Source organism: Heterodontus francisci, chromosome 35, assembly GCF_036365525.1.
Source record: "Heterodontus francisci isolate sHetFra1 chromosome 35, sHetFra1.hap1, whole genome shotgun sequence".
In the NCBI taxonomy this organism is placed as follows: domain Eukaryota; kingdom Metazoa; phylum Chordata; class Chondrichthyes; order Heterodontiformes; family Heterodontidae; genus Heterodontus; species Heterodontus francisci.
In genome coordinates this window covers 49,408,859-49,415,210 of record NC_090405.1, presented here as the reverse complement: position 1 = coordinate 49,415,210, position 6,352 = coordinate 49,408,859, and the positions used below count along the sequence as shown (strand labels likewise).

General features: G+C 43.0%; 1 pseudogene; it reads left to right on the top strand.

Moving 5' to 3' along the window:
• The first annotated feature begins 840 nt into the window (after window positions 1–840).
• Window positions 841–4,389, top strand: LOC137350540 (histone H2B 1.2-like; annotated as a pseudogene).
• The last annotated feature ends 1,963 nt before the right edge of the window (window positions 4,390–6,352 follow it).

Sequence of the window (6,352 nt, the reverse complement as noted above, 5' to 3'; positions counted from 1 at the left end):
TCTGTTTAGGCGGAGTGGTCATGTGATTACATCTCCAGGAATGCGTCCAATCAGTGTGAATAATCCTACCTACAGATGATAGTTGATCTGCTTCTTGGTATCTTCCAATTGTACTCTGTGTTCAGCGATCTTTGTGATAAATTAGATTATTTTCAGGTTGAAAACAACATATCTTACATCAGTTTTTCATTCTTGCTTTCGGATGGCAGCTGTTCATGATTTTGCTATTCACACCTCCTCTGGAAACATTCTTTTCTTTACTTTCCCCATTACCACTCCCTTTGGCCTTGCACCGTGAACCCTCTTGTCATTTAATCTCTCCTGCCCTCCACCCGATCACAGACCCTCCCTTTTGTTCTTTTTCCTACCCTCCCCCACCTTCCACTTGCTTGAAACCTATTGCATTTCCAACTTTTCCTAGTTCTGATGAAAGAAACATTTACTCTGTGTCTCTCTCCACAGATGCTGCCAGACCTGCTGAGTATTTCCTGCATTTTCTGTTCTTTTTTCAGATTTTCAGCATCCGTAGTATTTTGCTTTTGTACCTTACATCAGTGTTCAGCAGCTTATTGACTGACTCCAGTCTAGATCTAAGTGGTTGCCTAATTGTAAGACCAATAGCACCTATTATTATGGGGGCATCATAACTAATATTAAACCTGATATATAATTATAGGGAGGCTTGATGCCTCCCTCATTGACATGGCTGTGATCACATCGTACCAGGGAATCCCAATCTACAATCTGCCCTCAGCAAATACACTGCCCCAGTTTGTTACTCAGTAATATGTCAACTTTTGTCCATATTTTGGAATAGTTTTATTTACTCACTTAGCAATAATGTCTAAAGCTAATCCTAACCACTGCCCGGGAGCTGAAAGTAGATCAAAAAACCAGCCACTGGTAGACAAGCTGCAACAGCCACGCCAGCCAATGGGATTACGAGTCAGTCGTCCTCTTTGGTTCCCAACACATCTCAACTCCAGGAACCAGCAACAAATACATTTTGTTAAATCTTAAACATGCAAGGCTCCCAGTGTAAGCACAAGAAACCAACAACAACTTGCACTGATATTGTGGCTTTAACATGGTAAAACATACCAAGATGAATCACAGCAGTATTATCAAACTAAATTCAACACTATGCCACATAAGGGGATACTAGTACAAATGACCAATACTTGTTCAAAGAGTTAGAAGCACCTTAAAGGAAAAGGGAGTCGTTTAGGGCCTTGGCAGCTGAAGGTACAGCCGCTGAAGGTGGAGCAATGAAAATCAAAAATGCACAAGAGGTCAGAATTGGAGGAGCAGAGAGATCTTGGCAGGTTGTAGTTTTGGAGGAGGTTACCAAGACAGGAGGCTTTGGAGAAATTTGAAAACAAGGATGAGAACTTTCAAATTGAGACGTTGCTAGACCAGGAAAACTTTAATATGTGCTGGCTTCATAATATATGTGAATATCAGCAGTTTTTAATATAAATATATATTTTGTTTAAGCTCTGAGCTAAATGGAGAGAAACTGGCTGAGAAGAGTTAATGGGTACTACAGTATGACTGAACCATCACCAGTAAATACAGTCACTGGCTCTGGATACTTGGTCACCTGTACAGTTTCAGCTGTGTATATTAACTCAGCTTCTGTTTACCTGAAGGCAGAAATGCTGTTTGATTAGAAACCATGTTTGAGTCATTAAAATGGATCAAGTGGTTGGTTTCATCCTGTTTTCGAATCATTGATGATCTACTTTTATGGTAGGGAAGGTTTCTTTCCAGAATTAACTATTTCCGGGGCTGTACATGAACCCAGTGATGAAGGTCTACTGAAACAAAGGTTTAGTGACTAGTTTCTGTGATCTGTCAACACCAGGCACATTGAACCAAGCATTTTTATTAACTAGACCCTCACTGGCAGCAGCCCTCATAATTCAAGTGTATAAATGAATTCTTTCTTTCTTTTCTTTTGGGCCTCCTTATCTCGAGAGACAATGGATACGCGCCTGGAGGTGGTCAGTGGTTTGTGAAGCAGCGCCTGGAGTGGCTATAAAGGCCAATTCTGGAGTGACAGGCTCTTCCACAGGTGCTGCAGAGAAATTTGTTTGTTGGGGCTGTTGCACAGTTGGCTCTCTCCTTGCGCCTCTGTCTTTTTTCCTGCCAACTACTAAGTCTCTTCGACTCGCCACAATTTAGCCCTGTCTTTATGGCTGCCCGCCAGCTCTGACGAATGCTGGCAACTGACTCCCACGACTTGTGATCAATGTCACACGATTTCATGTCGCGTTTGCAGACGTCTTTATAACGGAGACATGGACGGCCGGTGGGTCTGATACCAGTGGCGAGCTCGCTGTACAATGTGTCTTTGGGGATCCTGCCATCTTCCATGCGGCTCACATGGCCAAGCCACCTCAAGCGCCGCTGACTCAGTAGTGTGTATAAGCTGGGGGTGTTGGCCGCTTCAAGGACTTCTGTGTTGGAGATATAGTCCTGCCACCTGATGCCAAGTATTCTCCGAAGGCAGCGAAGATGGAATGAATTGAGACGTCGCTCTTGGCTGGCATACGTTGTCCAGGCCTCGCTGCCGTAGAGCAAGGTACTGAGGACACAGGCCTGATACACTCGGACTTTTGTGTTCCGTGTCAGTGCGCCATTTTCCCACACTCTCTTGGCCAGTCTGGACATAGCAGTGGAAGCCTTACCCATGCGCTTGTTGATTTCTGCATCTAGAGACAGGTTACTGGTGATAGTTGAGCCTAGGTAGGTGAACTCTTGAACCACTTCCAGAGCGTGGTCGCCAATATTGATGGATGGAGCATTTCTGACATCCTGCCCCATGATGTTCGTTTTCTTGAGGCTGATGGTTAGGCCAAATTCATTGCAGGCAGACGCAAACCTGTCGATGAGACTCTGCAGGCATTCTTCAGTGTGAGATGTTAAAGCAGCATCGTCAGCAAAGAGGAGTTCTCTGATGAGGACTTTCCGTACTTTGGACTTCGCTCTTAGACGGGCAAGGTTGAACAACCTGCCCCCTGATCTTGTGTGGAGGAAAATTCCTTCTTCAGAGGATTTGAACGCATGTGAAAGCAGCAGGGAGAAGAAAATCCCAAAAAGTGTGGGTGCGAGAACACAGCCCTGTTTCACACCACTCAGGATAGGAAAGGGCTCTGATGAGGAGCCACCATGTTGAATTGAGCCTTTCATATTGTCATGGAATGAGGTGATGATACTTGAATGAATGAATTACTCAGTGTGTAACAGTCACACTTGCCCCAGGTTTGGTACCTGGTTTGTTTCAAGTGTGGTAACATCAGATAGGGTGGTAATGGGGCTATTCCATTGTCTTTAACATCTCCAAGCTACTTGAGCGATTGCTTCAGATCCCCATCCTGTGACTCCAACTGCACATATGGACATCAGATGACATTAGGATCTGAACATAACTAATGTTCCACTGTCTAGACTCACCTGTGGAGAATGGTCACTGGGCTGCTGGCACCTGTGGAATTGAATCCCAGAGTGGAATCGTACCACAGAGCGAGGCTTTAGGAGAAGAATGGTGGAAAAAAAGTGAGAATAACCAACTTATCAACCTGTTTTCAGAACCTTGACAAATTCTCCAATCTTGCCAATTAAACACATGCATGAATGATTGCAACAGAGGACCGAATTAATTCAAAATTTGAATAGCAAAAGTACTTGATAATACAGCCACCAACTACAAAATGGTGTAGATTTTAATCCTATAGTCTTTTTTTTAGAATCTAATAGTCTAACAAGCTGTGAAGTAATTTTTACAAATAAATTATTAATTCTGAAAAATAAGGGTGGATTTAGGCTCAAATCTAGCAATATAAGTTTGCATGTACTAAAGATACTTTGCCATTATCCCAGTCTCCAATTATTGGTAATTAAAGGCCATCTCTTTTATCTGCTTATCCATAGTCTGCATCACTAAACTATGTTAATGAGATTTGCACCTTCCCCAAGTGCTCATTGTGTCTGAAATTGATTTGGAAAATATGTGAGGAGAAGAAAGTAGCTCCCAAGAAGGGCTCCAAGAAAGCCTTGAATAAAATGCCAGCAAAGGATGGTAAGAAGCAGAGAAAGCAGAGAATGTCAAGGAAGGAGAGTTGCTCCAACTACAAAGTGATGAAGCAGGTTGACCCCAACACCAGTATCTCATCTAGGTCTGTGAGCATCATGAGCTCCTTTGTCAACTATATTTTTGAGCACATCACTGGTGAAGCTTCCCACTTGGCCCATTAGAACAAGCTCTTAACAATCAGCTCCCAGGAAATTCAGACCATCGTTCATCCACTGTTGCCCATGGAGTCGGTCAAGCACACCATGTCAGAAAGGACAAAGGCAATGACCAAGTACAGCAGCTCCAAGTAAAACACCACAGTGTACTCATAAAGAAACCCAAAAGCCAATTGAAGTGCCTATTGTTCATGTGCCTATCTTGATGATGGGCTGTGTGGAAAGCACCCTAAATTGATTCTGTCCTCACCTGGCATCCAAACATGCACTTTTCAGCAGGGATCACCAGAAAATGATCAGGAGTGGAGCTTCTTGTTAATTTAATCTCCTGCCAAACAAAGCTCATTTTGAAAGCAGCTCCTAGTCTCACGATCTCTACCACTGACAATCATAACAGTAGCAATATCAGGGGTATGGCCTAACTTCCAAGTTCCCCTCCCTTCTTTCATTGCCACTGGATCAATACCTTGGAACTCCCTACCTAACACCATCAAGCGAGCACCATTACCACAAGGAGTACAAGAAAAAGGCCTACCATCACCTTCTGAGGGCAACAGATCTTGGGCAATGAAATGTGGTCTTGTCAGAGTTGCCCACACCCATTTAAAAAAGATCAATGTAACACTGCAATTGTTGCCCTGGCTCAGATAAGCCAAATTAGTAAAGACTGAAAATTAAGTCTGGCACCTTCCAGTTTGTCGGCTAGGTAGCACATTTGATCGCGCTAAGCCCATCAAGCGAGTTGTGTGCACATGTTTAACATCTATTTTGCAAGCAGCTCACAGGAGCAGGATACTACAGAACCCACATTGCTCATCTGGCATTTTACCCACCATCCATAGCTTCCTAGCAGGAACATCCCATGTGATTTACTGAAAGCAATTTGCAGTTCCATGACAACCAACCTCAAATAACATTACAGCAATTCATTTCTATGGTATCATCCTGGGTCCTAGCTGGTAATTTAGCAGTATGTCGTAACTTGAGCCATTTAATTGTAAGTCAACAGAAATTGTGCCAGTTTAATGCTTTCATGTCCTCACCCATCCCTATTTCTGTTACTTCTGTCCCAGCTCTCTGTTCCCTTGGGCACCTTTGTCACCATGCCTCCAGTTGCCTAAATCTGTCTCTCGCTATTCTCTCTTTAAATCCTCTGCATCTTCAGCTCCCTCTCCTACTTTAAAACCCATCTCTTTGACCAAGCTCCTCTTTTTTGGCTCAGTGTCTGTTTCTTTCCTCAAAGCTCTCCTACTCACCTGAAATATTTTTCCACCTCAAGGGCACCATATGAATACATGTTCTTGTACGGACCTTTATTAACTAATCTAGATTAATTAGCACATCCCCGACAACCTTTTAGTTAAAGCTTTTTGAAATATTTTGTTTAATGCATGCTCCTTCAACAACAGCTTGCAATTATATATCCCCTCTAACATAGTAAAATTTCCCAAGGCGTTTCACAGGAACATTATCAGACAAAATTTGACACCAAGCCCCATAATGAGATATTAGGACACCTAACCAAAGCTTTGTCAAACGGGTAGGTGTTGAGAAATGCCTTAAAGGAGGGTGGAGAGGTTTAGGGAGGGAATTCCAAAGATTAGTGTTAATCTGTTAATTGTGTATCAATAGTTTAATTATATGCAGGTGGAGGGTATAAATTGGGGTCTTACTTGAGCATTTATCAGTTGACACTTACTGACACTGGTGGAGGTTTTTTGAGTGAGGAGCTATATGTTTGTAATCCTTTTACTCTGCTCAATAAATGTGAAACTGAGTAAAGATAGGCTCCAGCATCATCCTTCCACTACAAGCTTTCTGTAATTTAACAATTAGGACTGAGACAGCTGAAGGCACAGCTGCCAATGTCAGGGTGAAGGAAATGGAGGATGCACAAGAGACCAGAATTGGAAAAACACAGTGTTCTTGGAGGACTGGAGGAGGTTACTGGATATAGGGAGGGGTGAGGCCATTGGAGGGATTTGAACATGAGGATGAGAATTTTAAAATTAAGGCGTTTGGGGACCAGGGTCCAATGTAGGTCAGCGAGCATAGGGGTAATGGAATGTTAGTTTTGCCAAATTGGCCTTATTAGTGT